Below are 16,362 nucleotides of genomic sequence, written 5' to 3'. Positions count from 1 at the left end.
TTACACATGACATCTCCAGTGCCTCCAGCTGCCTCCTCACTACAGCATTTACAACCCAAGCTTCACACCCATATAAGAGTGTTGGTACCACTATACTTTTGTACATTACCTTCTTTGCCTCCATGGATAACGTGCTTTGTCTTCACAGATACCTCAACGCACCACTCACCTTTTTTTCTTCATCAATTCTATGGTTAACCTTATCCTTCATAAACCCATCTGCTGACAAGGCAACTCCCAAATACAGCGGACCCTTGAGTTTCGTAAGGCTCACGGTTTGTAAATTTCGACTTTCGACAACTTTTTTCGTCAAAATATAGCCTCGCGGTTCGTAACTTGGCTCACCATTCATTGCTTGTCTGGAACACGTACAAGTGGCCTCCCAGCGTCCACACTGCACAAAGGTGCCCCACACACCACTACCAGTCAGTGTGGCACTGTTTATTGGCGAGTGAACATCACTCCACGCATCCATACGATACATTTCATAATATTCCATTCTTTTTTTGTGCATGTAACTTCTAAATAAGCCACCATGGGCCCAAAGAAAGCTTGTAGTCTCAGCCCTTAGGTAAAGAATGTGAGAAACACGATAGAATTCAGGAAAGAAATCATTGAAAAATATGAAAGTGGCGTGCATGTGGCCCATCTTGCCAGGATGTATGGGAAGCCACATACAATCATCGCTTCCATTATGGCGAAGAAAAAGGAAATCAAGGAAGCTGTTGTTGCAAAAGGGGTAGATATGCTCACAAAAAAGAGTTCGTGAATACTTGAAGATGTTGAGAATTTGTTGTTGGTGTGGATCAACCAAAAACAGTTAGCAGGAGAGTGTTATGCAGTCGACAATTTGTGAAAAGGAAAGGCAGTTGGATGTCTATCTTGTAAAGAAAATGTCTGGAATGAGTGCTGTTGTTAGTGAATTTAAGACCAGTTAAGGCTGGTCTGAGAGATTTAACCATTAAACGGTCCAAGCGTATATATACGTTCACTCGCGTAGCACCCCAACTTTTTTGAGGAAAAAAAAAATTCTTTTCTTTTAAAAGGAAAAAAGAGAATATGGTACCCAGGCATCCCCCAATTATTTTAATATGGCACACAGTAAGTGCGCACACCCATTCTCTCATGTCTAGGTGACTCAGGCTTATTGTGGCAATGTTGAATGAATGACAAAGAAAATGTATATATACGTTTGGGGCGCCACGCGCGTGAACGTATATATACGTTTGGACCGTTTAAGGGTTAAGAAGCATAGTGGTATACACAGAGTGGAAGGGCATGGCGAGGCTGCCATGTCTGACAAATATGCGGCTGAAAAACTCATGCAGAAATTCAAGGACTATGTAGACGCTGAAGGATTCGTCCCCCAACAAGTGTTTAATTGTGCCGAAACAGGCCTCTTTTGGAAGAAAATGCCAAAGAGGACCTACATCATGCAGGAGGAAACAGCACTGCCAGGACACAAGCCTATGAAAGACAGACTAACTCTCATGTTCTATGGTAATGCTAGTGGGGATTTCAAAGTGAAGCCTTTACTGGTGCATCACTATGAAAATCCCAGAATATTCAAGAAACACAGAGTCACCAAGAGTAAATTGTGTGTAATGTGGAAGGCTAACAGTAAGGTATGGATCACAAGGAAATTTTTCCTTGATTGGTTCAATGAAGTGTTTGGCCCGAGTGTGAAGAAATGCCTCCTGGAAAAAAAAACTGCCAATCAAATGCCTCCTGGTAATGGACAGTGCTCCTGCTCATCCTCCAGACTTGGATGACCAAATGGTGGACGAGTTTAGTTTCATCACAGTGATGTTCTTGCCCCCTAATACCACTCCTCTCATCCAGCCCATGGACCAGCAGATCATTTCAAACTTCAAAAAACTCTACACAAAAGCAATGTTTCAAAGGTGCTTTGATGTTACCTCTGGTACTCATATGACCTTAAGAGAGTTTTGGGAAGATCATTTCAATATCCTCCATTGCATAGGCCTTATAGATAAGGCTTAGCAGGGAGTGACTTTCAGGACTTTCAACTCTGCTTGGAGAAAATTGTGGCCAGATTGTGTCTTCGACAAAGATTTTGAAGCTGACCCTGACAACCCTATGCCAGTTGTGGAATCTATTGTGGCACTGGGGAATTCCATGGGGTTGGATGTGAGTGGCCAGGATGTGGAGGAGTAGGTGGAGGACCACAGTCAAGAGCTAACCACTGAATAGCTGCAAGACCTTCATCTGCAACAGCAACAGACCACAGCTCAGGAAATTGCTTCAGAGGAGGAAGAAGAGAGATGGAAGAAGGTGCCTTCTTCAAAGCTTAAGGACATTTGTGCAAAGTGGAGTGAGGTGCAAATGTTTATGGAGGAACATCACCCTGACAAAGCTGTTGCAAGCCATGTAGGCAACATGTACAATGACAATGTCTTGTTCCATTTGAGGCAAATTTTAAAGACGCCAGAAACAGAGCTATCTCGAACAATTTTTTGAGTGACAGGGGTCCAGTGACTCTCAAGCTGGTCCTAGTGGCATTAAAAAACAAAGAAGGGAAGTAACCCCAAATAAGGACTTGGTACCTAAATAACAAAAAAGGCACAATACTGTGACTGGAATGATACACAAATAACCCCCACATAAAAGAGAGAAGCTTACGACAACATTTCGGTCCGCTCGGACCATTTACAAAGTCACACTGTGTGACTTTGTAAATGGTCCAAGTCGGACCGAAACGTCGTCGTAAGCTTCTCTCTTTTATGTGTGGGTTATTTGTGTGTGTTTGGTACCTAAAGTCTTTACGGAAAGGGATTCCCGTTCCAAACAATAGTGCAACTTCTCCATCCTCTCCCCTCCTCCTGTCTTCCATACATCAACAAGAGTCTTCAATAAAGGTGTGATGTTATTTTTGTTCTATACTTGATGTCTCATAGTTTTCTGACTTGAGTCCTGGAAATGGGAAGTACAATGCCTGCACTTTAAAGGAGGGGTTTGGGATATTGGCAGTTTGGAGGGATATGTTGTGTATCTTTATATGTGTATGCTTCTAGACTGTTGTATTCTGAGCACCTCTGCAAAAACAGTGATAATGTGCGAGTGTGGTGAAAGTGTTGAATGATGATGAAAGTATTTTCTTTTTGGGGATTTTCTTTCTTTTTTGGGTCACCCTGCCTCGGTGGGAGACGGCCGACTTGTTGAAAAAAAAAAAAAAAAAAAAAATTTTTTTGTTAATACTTTTGGGTGTCTAGAACAGATTAATTGGATTTACATTATTTCTTACGAGGAAAATGGTTTCACCATTTGCAAATGTCAACCTTTGTCACACTCTCTGAAACAGATTAATTACAAAATTCGAGGGTCCACTGTATCTGAAAACATTCACTTCTTCCATACTCCCTCTCTACAATGTGATATCCAATTTTTCTTTATCTAAATAATTTGATACCCTCATCACCTTACTCTTTTCTATGTTCACTTTCAACTTTCTACCTTTACACACCCTCCCAAACTCGTCCACTAAGCTTAGTAACTTTTCTTTTGAATCTCCCAAAACCACAGTATCATGAGCAAAAAGTAACTGTGTCAACTCCCATTCTGTATTTGATTCCCCATAATTTAATCCCACCCCACTCCCCAATACCCTGGCATTTACCTCTTATACAAACAAATATATTAATTACATTAAACAACCATGGTGACATTACACATCTCTAAGACCTACTTTTACCAGGAAGTAATCTCCCTCTCTCCTACACACCCTAACCTGAACCCCACTATCCTCATAAAAACTCTTAAATAGCATTTAGTAACTTACTACCTATTCCATACACTTGCAATATTTGCCACATTGCTTCCCTATCCACTATCACATGCCTTTTCTAAATCCATGAATGAACTGAAAACTTCCCTACCTTTATCTAAATACTGTTTACATACATGCTTCAATGTAAACACTTGATCTACACATCCCCTACCACTCTGAAGCCTCCTTGCTCATCTGCAATCCTGCTCACTGTCTTACCTCTAATTCTTTCAATAATAACCTTACCATACACTTTACCTGGTATACTCAGTAAATTTATTCCCCTATAATTTTTACAACCTCTTTTGTCCCCCTTCCCATTATATAAAGGAACTATACACGCTCTCTGCCAATCCCTAGGTGCCATCCCTTCTTTCATACATTTATTAACCCTTAAACTGTCCAAACGCAGATCTACGTCCATGTGCGTAGCACTCCGGACGTAGATCTACGTCCAATTTTACATGCTTTCTTATGTAAAAAAAATGTAGATCTACGAACGGTGCATTACGCACATGGACATTGATCTATGTTTGGACAGTTTAAGGGTTAAACAAAAATACCAATCACTCCAACACTACATCCTTTCCCCCTGCTTTTAACATCTCTCTCATCATCCCATCAGTTCCAGATGCTATACCCCCTTTCATTCTATGTAATTCCTCATGTACCTCCCCTACATTCACATCATGCTCTTCTTCACTCCTTAAAGATGTTATACCTCCCCGGCCAGTGCATGAAATTACCACTTCCCTTTCTTCATCGACATTTAGAAGTTTCTCAAAACATTCCCGCCATCTACCCAATACCTCCAGCTCCTCATCTACTAGCTCCTCTACTCTGTTTTTAACTGACAAATCCATTCGTTGTAGATATAAGGCATAATAAGCATGACTGGTAAGTAATACGCATTTTCACTTATTCAAGAATTAGACATGACTAACATCATTCTTTTTCTGTCTCATAAACACGCTAAGATAACAGGGATATCTTGCTACTCCTACTTACACTTTGGTCACACTTCACAGACACGCACATGCATATATATATATACATACATCTAGGTTTTTCTCCTTTTTCTAAATAGCTCTTGCTCTTTTTTATTTCTTCTATTGTCCATGGGGAAGTGGAAAAGAATCTTTCCTCCGTAAGCCATGCGTGTCGTATGAGGCGACTAAAATGCCGGGAGCAATGGGCTAGTAACCCCTTCTCCTGTATACAATTACTAAAAAAGAGAAGAAGAAAAACTTTATAAAACTGGGTTGCTTAAATGTGCGTGGATGTAGTGCGGATGACAAGAAACAGAGGATTGCTGATGTTATGAATGAAAAGAAGTTGGATGTCCTGGCCCTAAGCGAAACAAAGCTGAAGGGGGTAGGAGAGTTTCAGTGGGGGGAAATAAATGGGATTAAATCTGGAGTATCTGAGAGAGTTAGAGCAAAGGAAGGGGTAGCAGTAATGTTAAATGATCAGTTATGGAAGGAGAAAAGAGAATATGAATGTGTAAATTCAAGAATTATGTGGATTAAAGTAAAGGTTGGATGCGAGAAGTGGGTCATAATAAGCGCGTATGCACCTGGAGAAGAGAGGAATGCAGAGGAGAGAGAGAGATTTTGGGAGATGTTAAGTGAATGTATAGGAGCCTTTGAACCAAGTGAGAGAGTAATTGTGGTAGGGGACTTGAATGCTAAAGTAGGAGAAACTTTTAGAGAGGGTGTGGTAGGTAAGTTTGGGGTGCCAGGTGTAAATGATAATGGGAGCCCTTTGATTGAACTTTGTATAGAAAGGGGTTTAGTTATAGGTAATACATATTTTAAGAAAAAGAGGATAAATAAGTATACACGATATGATGTAGGGCGAAATGACAGTAGTTTGTTGGATTATGTATTGGTAGATAAAAGACTGTTGAGTAGACTTCAGGATGTACATGTTTATAGAGGGGCCACAGATATATCAGATCACTTTCTAGTTGTAGCTACACTGAGAGTAAAAGGTAGATGGGATACAAGGAGAATAGAAGCATCAGGGAAGAGAGAGGTGAAGGTTTATAAACTAAAAGAGGAGGCAGTTAGGGTAAGATATAAACAGCTATTGGAGGATAGATGGGCTAATGAGAGCATAGGCAATGGGGTCGAAGAGGTATGGGGTAGGTTTAAAAATGTAGTGTTAGAGTGTTCAGCAGAAGTTTGTGGTTACAGGAAAGTGGGTGCAGGAGGGAAGAGGAGCGATTGGTGGAATGATGATGTAAAGAGAGTAGTAAGGGAGAAAAAGTTAGCATATGAGAAGTTTTTACAAAGTAGAAGTGATGCAAGGAGGGAAGAGTATATGGAGAAAAAGAGAGAGGTTAAGAGAGTGGTGAAGCAATGTAAAAAGAGAGCAAATGAGAGAGTGGGTGAGATGTTATCAACAAATTTTGTTGAAAATAAGAAAAAGTTTTGGAGTGAGATTAACAAGTTAAGAAAGCCTAGAGAACAAATTGATTTGTCAGTTAAAAATAGGAGAGGAGAGTTATTAAATGGAGAGTTAGAGGTATTGGGAAGATGGAAGGAATATTTTGAGGAATTGTTAAATGTTGATGAAGATAGGGAAGCTGTGATTTCGTGTATAGGGCAAGGAGGAATAACATCTTGTAGGAGTGAGGAAGAGCCAGTTGTGAGTGTGGGGGAAGTTCGTGAGGCAGTAGGTAAAATGAAAGGGGGTAAGGCAGCCGGGATTGATGGGATAAAGATAGAAATGTTAAAAGCAGGTGGGGATATAGTTTTGGAGTGGTGGGTGCAATTATTTAATAAATGTATGGAAGAGGGTAAGGTACCTAGGGATTGGCAGAGAGCATGCATAGTTCCTTTGTATAAAGGCAAAGGGGATAAAAGAGAGTGCAAAAATTATAGGGGGATAAGTCTGTTGAGTGTACCTGGTAAAGTGTATGGTAGAGTTATAATTGAAAGAATTAAGAGTAAGACGGAGAATAGGATAGCAGATGAACAAGGAGGCTTTAGGAAAGGTAGGGGGTGTGTGGACCAGGTGTTTACAGTGAAACATATAAGTGAACAGTATTTAGATAAGGCTAAAGAGGTCTTTGTGGCATTTATGGATTTGGAAAAGGCGTATGACAGGGTGGATAGGGGGGCAATGTGGCAGATGTTGCAAGTGTATGGTGTAGGAGGTAGGTTACTGAAAGCAGTGAAGAGTTTTTACGAGGATAGTGAGGCTCAAGTTAGAGTATGTAGGAAAGAGGGAAATTTTTTCCCAGTAAAAGTAGGCCTTAGACAAGGATGTGTGATGTCACCGTGGTTGTTTAATATATTTATAGATGGGGTTGTAAGAGAAGTAAATGCGAGGGTCTTGGCAAGAGGCGTGGAGTTAAAAGATAAAGAATCACACACAAAGTGGGAGTTGTCACAGCTGCTCTTTGCTGATGACACTGTGCTCTTGGGAGATTCTGAAGAGAAGTTGCAGAGATTGGTGGATGAATTTGGTAGGGTGTGCAAAAGAAGAAAATTAAAGGTGAATACAGGAAAGAGTAAGGTTATGAGGATAACAAAAAGATTAGGTGATGAAAGATTGAATATCAGATTGGAGGGAGAGAGTATGGAGGAGGTGAACGTATTCAGATATTTGGGAGTGGACGTGTCAGCGGATGGGTCTATGAAAGATGAGGTGAATCATAGAATTGATGAGGGAAAAAGAGTGAGTGGTGCACTTAGGAGTCTGTGGAGACAAAGAACTTTGTCCTTGGAGGCAAAGAGGGGAATGTATGAGAGTATAGTTTTACCAACGCTCTTATATGGGTGTGAAGCGTGGGTGATGAATGTTGCAGCGAGGAGAAGGCTGGAGGCAGTGGAGATGTCATGTCTGAGGGCAATGTGTGGTGTGAATATAATGCAGAGAATTCGTAGTTTGGAAGTTAGGAGGAGGTGCGGGATTACCAAAACTGTTGTCCAGAGGGCTGAGGAAGGGTTGTTGAGGTGGTTCGGACATGTAGAGAGAATGGAGCGAAACAGAATGACTTCAAGAGTGTATCAGTCTGTAGTGGAAGGAAGGCGGGGTAGGGGTCGGCCTAGGAAGGGTTGGAGGGAGGGGGTAAAGGAGGTTTTGTGTGCGAGGGGCTTGGACTTCCAGCAGGCATGCGTGAGCGTGTTTGATAGGAGTGAATGGAGACAAATGGTTTTTAATACTTGACGTGCTGTTGGAGTGTGAGCAAAGTAACATTTATGAAGGGATTCAGGGAAACCGGCAGGCCGGACTTGAGTTCTGGAGATGGGAAGTACAGTGCCTGCACTCTGAAGGAGGGGTGTTAATGTTGCAGTTTAAAAACTGTAGTGTAAAGCACCCTTCTGGCAAGACAGTGATGGAGTGAATGATGGTGAAAGTTTTTCTTTTTCGGGCCACCCTGCCTTGGTGGGAATCGGCCGGTGTGATAATAAAAAAAAAAAAAAATAAAAATAACATCATTCATCCCAAACGCATCCACGTGTCCGTCTGACCTGAGTGCGCCTTAGCTGCCCTGCCTTCAGTTAGTGTGCCAGTGTTTACAAGCCAGTGCGGTCACTTCCACGCATACATTCAGTGCATTCTGTATTATTCCAGTGTTTTTAGAGCTGGTAACTGCTAAAAAAGTCTCCATGGGCCCAAAGAAAGCTTCTAGTGCCAACCCTGTGGTTAAAAGGGTGAGAATTACAACTGAACTGAAGAAAGAGATAATCACAAAGTATGAGAGTGGAGTACGTGTCTCCAAGCTGGCCAGGTTGTATAACAAACCCCAATCAACCATTGCTACTATCTTGGCCAACAGAAAGGCAATCAAGGAAGCATTTGTTGTGAAAGGTGCAAGTATGTTTTCGAAACAGAGACTGCAAGTACTCGAAGATGTTGAGAGACTGTTCTTGGTGTAGATAAATGAAAAACAGATATCAGGAGACAGTATCTCTCACTCAATCATATGTGAAACGGCAAGGCAGTTGCATGCGTATTTAATTTAAAAAAAAATGCCTGCAACTAGTGGTGATGCGAGTGAATTTAAGGCCAGCAAAGGCTGGTTTGAGAGATTTAAGAAGCATACAGGCATAGACAGTGTGATAAGGCATGGTGAGGCTGCCAGTTCTGAGAAAAAAGCGGCTGATTTTTTTTTTTTTTAACAAGTCAGCCGTCTCCCACCGAGGCAGAGTGACCCAAAAAGAAAGAAAATCCCCAAAAAGAAAATACTTTCATCATCATTCAACACTTTCACCTCACTCACACATAATCACTGTTTTTGCAGAGGTGCTCAGAACACAACAGTTTAGAAGCATATACATATAAAAATACACAACATATCCCTCCAAACTGCCAATATCCTGAAACCCCTCCTTTAGAGTGCGGGCACTGAACTTCCCATTTCCAGAACTCAAGTTCAGCTATATAAAAATAACCGGTTTCCCTGAATCCCTTGACTAAATACTACCCTGCTCACACTCCAACAGACCGTCAGATCCCAAATACCATTGGTCTCCATTCACTCCTATCGAACACGCTCATGCACGCCTGCTGGAAGTCCAAGCCCCTCGCCCACAAAACCTCCCTTACCCCTTCCCTCCAACCTTTTCGAGGACGACCCGTACCCCGCCTTCCTTCTCCTACTGATTTAAATGCTCTCCATGTCATTCTAATTTGATCCATTCTCTTTAAACGACCAAACCACCTCAACAACCCCTCTTCAGCCCTCTAATACTTTTATTAACTCCACACCTTCTCCTAATTTCCACACTCCGAATTTTCTGCATAATATTTACACCACACACTGCCCTTAGACAGGACGTCTCCACTGCCTCCAACCGCCTCCTCGCTGCTGCATTCACAACCCAAGCTTCACACCCATATAAGAGTGTTGGCACTACTATACTTTCATACATTCCCTTCCTTGCCTCCATAGATAACGTTTTTTGACTCTACATATACCTCAACGCACCACTCAGCTTTTTTCCCTCATCAATTCTATGATTAACCTCTTCTTCTTTCAACACTTCTTTCAACACACCGGCCGTATCCCATCATCCATCAGCCGACACGTCAACTCCCAAATATCTGAAAACATTCACTTCTTACATACCCCTCCTCCCCAATTTGATGTCCAATTTTTCTTTATCTAAATCATTTAATACCCTCATCACCTTACTCTTTTCTATGTTCACTTTCAACTATCTACCTTTACACACACTCCCAAACTCATCCACTAACCTTTGCAATTTTTCCTTAGAATCTCCCATAGGCACAGTATCATCAGCAAAAAGTAACTGTGTCAATTCCCATTTTGTATTTGATTCCCCATAATTTAATCCCACCCCTCTCCCAAACACCCTAGCATTTACTTCTTTTACAACCCCATCTATAAATATATTAAACAACCATGGTGACATTACACATCCCTGTCTAAGACCTACTTTTACCGGGAAGTAGTCTCCCTCTCTTTAACACACCCTAACCTGAGCCTCACTATCCTCATAAAAACTCTTTACAGCATTTAGTAACTTACCACCTATTCCATATACTTGCAACATCTGCCACATTGCTGCCCTATCCACTTAATCATATGCCTTTTCTAAATCCATAAATGCAATAAAAATTTCCCTACCTTTATCTAAATACTGTTCACATATATGCTTCAATGTAAACACTTGATCTACACATCCCCTACCCACTCTGAAACCTCAATGCTCATCCATAATCCTATGTTCTGTCTTACCTCTAATTCTTTCAATTATAACCCTGCCATACACTTTTCCTGGTATACTCAGTAAACTTATTCCTCTATAATTTTTACAATCTCTTTTGTCCCCCTTCCCTTTATATAAAGGGACTATACATGCTCTCCGCCAATCTCTAGGTACCTTCCCCCCTTTCATAAATTTATTAAACAAAAGTACCAACCACTTCAACACTATATCCCCCCCTGCTTTTAACATTTCTGCCATGATCCCATCAGTTCCAGCTGCTTTACTCCCTTTCATTCTACATAATGCCTCACATACCTCCCCCCACACTTACGTTCTGCTCTTCTTCACTCCAAGAAGATGGTATACCTCCTTGGCGAGTGCATGAAATTACCGCCTCCCTTTCTTCCTCAACATTTAAAAGTCCCTCAAAATATTCTCGCCATCTATCTAATACCTCCCTCTCCTCATCTACTAACTCCCCTACTCTGTTTTTAACTGACAAATCCATACGTTCCCCAGGCTTTCTTAATTTGTTTAACTCACTCGAAATTTTTTTCTTATTTTCATTAAAATTTCTTGACAGTGCCTCTCCCACTCTTATCATCTGCTCTCCTTTTGCACTCTCTCACCACTCTCTTCACCTTTCTTTTACTCTCCATATACTCTGCTCTTTTTATAACACTTCTGCTTTGTAAAAACCTCTCATAAGCTAACTTTTTCTCTTTTATCACACCCTTTACTTCATCATTCCACCAATCACTCCTCTTTCCTCCTGCCCCCATCCTCCTATAACCACAAACTTCTGCCCCACATTCTAATACTGCATTTTTAAAACTCATCCAACCCTCTTCAACCCCCCCCCCCCACTACTCATTTTTGCACTAGCCCACCTTTCTGCCAAAGTCGCTTATATCTCATCCGAACTTCCTCCTCCCTTAGTTTATACACTTTCACTTCCCTCCTACTTGTTGTTGCCACCCTCCTCTTGTCCCATCTACCTCTTACTCTAACTGTTGCTACAACTAAATAATGATCCGATATATCAGTTACCCCTCTATAAACATGTACATCCTGAAGCCTACCCATTAACCTTTTATCCACCAATACATAATCTAACAAACTACTTTCATTACGTGTTACATCATACCTTGCATATTTATTTATCCTCTTTTTCATAAAATATGTATTACTTATTACCAAATCTCTTTCTACACATAGCTCAATTAAAGGCTCCCTATTTACATTTACCCCTGGCACCCCAAATTTACCTACTACTTCCTCCACAACATTTTTACCCACTTCAGCATTGAAATCCCTAACCACAAGTACTCTCACACTTGGTTCAAAACTCCCCACGCATTCACTCAACATTTCCCAAAATCTCTCTCTCTCCTCTACACTTCTCTCTTCTCCAGGTGCATATACACTTACTATAACCAACTTTTCACATCCAACCTTTATTTTACTCCACATAATTCTTGAATTAATACGTTTATAGCCACTCTTTTCTTGCCATATCTTATCCTTAACATTATTGCTACTACTCCTTTAGCTCTAACTCTATTTGAAACCACTGACCTAATCCCATTTATTCCTCTCCACTGAAACTCTCCCACCCCCTTCAGTTTTGTTTCACTTAAAGCTAGGACATTCAGCTTCTTTTTTTTTTTTTTTTTTATTATCACACTGGCCGATTCCCACCAAGGCAGGGTGGCCCGAAGAAGAAAAACTTTCACCATCATTCACTCCATCACTGTCTTGCCAGAAGGGTGCTTTACACTACAGTTTTTAAACTGCAACATTTACACCCCTCCTTCAGAGTGCAGGCACTGTACTTCCCATCTCCAGGACTCAAGTCCGGCCTGCCGGTTTCCCTGAACCCCTTCATAAATGTTACTTTGCTCACACTCCAACAGCACGTCAAGTATTAAAAACCATTTGTCTCCATTCACTCCTATCAAACACGCTCACGCATGCCTGCTGGAAGTCCAAGCCCCTCGCACACAAAACCTCCTTTACCCCCTCCCTCCAACCTTTCCTAGGCTGACCCCTACCCCGCCTTCCTTCCACTACAGACTGATACACTCTTGAAGTCATTCTGTTTCGCTCCATTCTCTCTACATGTCCGAACCACCTCAACAACCCTTCCTCAGCTCTCTGGACAACAGTTTTGGTAATCCCGCACCTCCTCCTAACTTCCAAATTACGAATTCTCTGCATTATATTCACACCACACATTGCCCTCAGACATGACATCTCCACTGCCTCCAGCCTTCTCCTCGCTGCAACATTCATCACCCATGCTTCACACCCATATAAGAGCGTTGGTAAAACTATACTCTCATACATTCCCCTCTTTGCCTCCAAGGACAAAGTTCTTTGTCTCCACAGACTCCTAAGTGCACCACTCACCCTTTTCCCCTCATCAATTCTATGATTCACTTCATCTTTCATAGACCCATCCGCTGACACGTCCACTCCCAAATATCTGAATACATTCACCTCCTCCATACTCTCTCCCTCCAATCTGATATCCAATCTTTCATCACCTAATCTTTTTGTTATCCTCATAACCTTACTCTTTCCTGTATTCACTTTTAATTTTCTTCTTTTGCACACCCTACCAAATTCATCCACCAATCTCTGCAACTTCTCTTCAGAATCTCCCAAGAGCACAGTGTCATCAGCAAAGAGCAACTGTGACAACTCCCACTTTGTGTGTGATTCTTTATCTTTTAACTCCACGCCTCTTGCCAAGACCCTCGCATTCACTTCTCTTACAACCCCATCTATAAATATATTAAACAACCACGGTGACATCACACATCCTTGTCTAAGGCCTACTTTTACTGGGAAATAATTTCCCTCTTTCCTACATACTCTAACTTGAGCCTCACTATCCTCGTAAAAACTCTTCACTGCTTTCAGTAACCTACCTCCTACACCATACACCTGCAACATCTGCCACATTGCCCCCCCTATCCACCCTGTCATACGCCTTTTCCAAATCCATAAATGCCACAAAGACCTCTTTAGCCTTATCTAAATACTGCTCACTTATATGTTTCACTGTAAACACCTGGTCCACACACCCCCCTACCTTTCCTAAAGCCTCCTTGTTCATCTGCTATCCTATTCTCCGTCTTACTCTTAATTCTTTCAATAATAACTCTACCATACACTTTACCAGGTATACTCAACAGACTTATCCCCCTATAATTTTTGCACTCTCTTTTATCCCCTTTGCCTTTATACAAAGGAACTATGCATGCTCTCTGCCAATCCCTAGGTACCTTACCCTCTTCCATACATTTATTAAATAATTGCACCAACCACTCCAAAACTATATCCCCACCTGCTTTTAACATTTCTATCTTTATCCCATCAATCCCGGCTGCCTTACCCCCTTTCATTTTACCTACTGCCTCACGAACTTCCTCCACACTCACAACTGGCTCTTCCTCACTCCTGCAAGATGTTATTCCTCCTTGCCCTATACACGAAATCACAGCTTCCCTATCTTCATCAACATTTAACAATTCCTCAAAATATTCCCTCCATCTTCCCAATACCTCTAACTCTCCATTTAATAACTCTCCTCTCCTATTTTTAACTGACAAATCCATTTGTTCTCTAGGCTTTCTTAACTTGTTAATCTCACTCCAAAACTTTTTCTTATTTTCAACAAAATTTGTTGATAACATCTCACCCACTCTCTCATTTGCTCTCTAGATTTATACACTCTTAATTAACCTAGAAAATCAGGGAAATGGTAAGCAGGACTTAACTTGTGAAGGTGAGAAATAGTATCTGCACTCTGGCACTTTGAATGATCATTTGAATAGTGATGGTGAGTTTTTTTTTAACTTTGGTTCACCCTACTCTGGTGGGAAACAAGTCAATGCTGTATAAAAAGAATACAAACACATAGATGATTGCAAAGACAGACTGCATGGCCATAACTGGCTAAGAGATTACAAGTAGAGCCAAAACAGAGGATCTGAAAGATTTAAGGGAGGGGCGAGCAGAATCACCAACTTTTTTTTTTATCAGATTCCAATGGGATTGTGACAGTGGATTAAGCAGCTTAAAAAAACATATAAGCTGTGTTTGTTTTGACTGTTAGCCTTCAAGTGAGATAGGAAAAAAATTATTTTTGCACAATTTTATGGGTCCTAGGACTTTCCACTTTCTACTAAATTGGGAAGATGTACAATGCTCTAGTTGACATCAGATGAAAGATAAAGGCTAGATTAATAATGACCCAGGACAGTTTAGCAATAATGTCAGTAGATTCCATAAAAAAAAATGTTGAAGTTAGTAATTTTGTTTTTATTTTTTTGTGTACAAAAAAAATTCATTAAAAACAAAGCTGTAAACAGTATCACAAATCCATTGTGGGTGTTTGTAGAACCATCATTCCTCAATAACATCTGCAAAAATCATGATAATCCTATTAATATTTATTGCAGGAGATGGATTACAGTGTCAGTAACTTATTTCTGATTTATTATTGATTTTGTGATGAATGGTTTTGAAAACCGACAAGTTGAAGATTGAGACACTTATGCAATATGTGTCTCAATCTTCAACTTGTCGGTTTTCAAAACCAATCATCACAACTGTCAGACACTGCATCATTATGGGATCTTGATACAAAGAATTCTTCAAAATTGTCCAACCTTAGGACGAAGACCTACTTTGACTAGTGGATGGTACCACTATGACCCTGCCTCCTCCTGCTTCGCCTCCCCTGACTACAGTATATAAGCCATGTCTACGGCCCTATGCTGTACATTCTACAAGATTGATGGACTGAATACATCGACTTCAGGCTGAGGGACTAATTATCTCAAACTCCTCCTCTCCTTACACCTTTCTGCTTTGTATTGAACTGATGAAGCCACTGTATGGCGAAACGTTTCCTCAGTAAAGATTCCCATATGTTGCATAAGTGTCTCAATCTTCAACATTATTGATTTTGTTTGGTGTGAAACTCTACAGTTACCGCACGCCAAATCTGAGCGTGTTGCACCCCTCCATGCTTGTTGACAGCCTGAAGGCTACTAAGGCAGACACTGACCACGCGCCACACTCTAGCCATCACAAAAGATGCCACGTAGAGTATTTACAATAAAACAATCATAAAAATCGTAATTTTTGGAGAAAAAAAAAACACTAATTGCCAACATGTATTTTTGCTGACAGCAGCAACAAAAAAAAATACATTTAATGAAAAACATACTTAGAAATATGATAGAAACAAGCAGATTACATCAAAATGTTGCCAGAATTTTGTACTATTTTTCAGTAAGAAAAATTTTTCTGCCATAATTTTTCAGTTTTAATTTCCTGAAACTGGAAAAAGGCTCACCCCTCCCTTAACACAAGAAAAATAATAAAGGAAAACAAAGAAACATCAGAGAAAGCAAGTATGACTAGGAAGACAGAGGTACAATAACCAACCTGACTGCCTGTTTTGTGTCCGTTGATAAGTTCATCAAGGTACTGGTAGTTTTTGTCGTTCTTCACAAATGCTGTGTGTGAATCTGACTGCAAGTGATGACGTAGATTTGTATAGTTTGTACTGCAGAGTTCACAATAGCCACTGTCCTTTACTTTCGTTCCACGATTTCGATCTTTTGCGTTCCTGCAAATAACAAACAACTTGAAAATATCTCTTAATGCTTTCATACTTATTTTTTTTTTAACACACCAGCCATCTCACACCTGCAAGGCAGGGTAATTAAAAAATGAAGAAACACTTTCACCAACAGTTGCTCTATCACTGTCTTGCCAGTGGCACACCAATACTGCAGTTCAGATGCCTCTCAAAACGCAAACATCCCCACCCCTCCTTCAGAGTGCAGTTACTGTACTTCCCAC

General features: G+C 40.8%; 1 protein-coding gene across 2 annotated transcripts in view; it reads right to left on the bottom strand.

Annotated features, from left to right (window-relative positions):
• Nucleotides 1-16,082, bottom strand: part of LOC128697178 (uncharacterized) — a 179,478-nt gene extending 163,396 nt beyond the window's left edge. For both annotated transcript variants that reach the window (XM_053788755.2, XM_053788844.2), the window contains exon 1: nucleotides 15,943-16,082. The gene's annotated coding sequence lies outside the window, so the exon portion shown is untranslated. The remainder of the gene's footprint in view (nucleotides 1-15,942) is intronic.
• Between the last annotated feature and the right edge of the window lie 280 nt (nucleotides 16,083-16,362).

The sequence above is a fragment of the Cherax quadricarinatus genome, chromosome 2, assembly GCF_038502225.1.
Source record: "Cherax quadricarinatus isolate ZL_2023a chromosome 2, ASM3850222v1, whole genome shotgun sequence".
In the NCBI taxonomy this organism is placed as follows: Eukaryota; Metazoa; Arthropoda; class Malacostraca; order Decapoda; family Parastacidae; genus Cherax; species Cherax quadricarinatus.
This window is presented reverse-complemented; position numbering and strand designations above follow the sequence as displayed.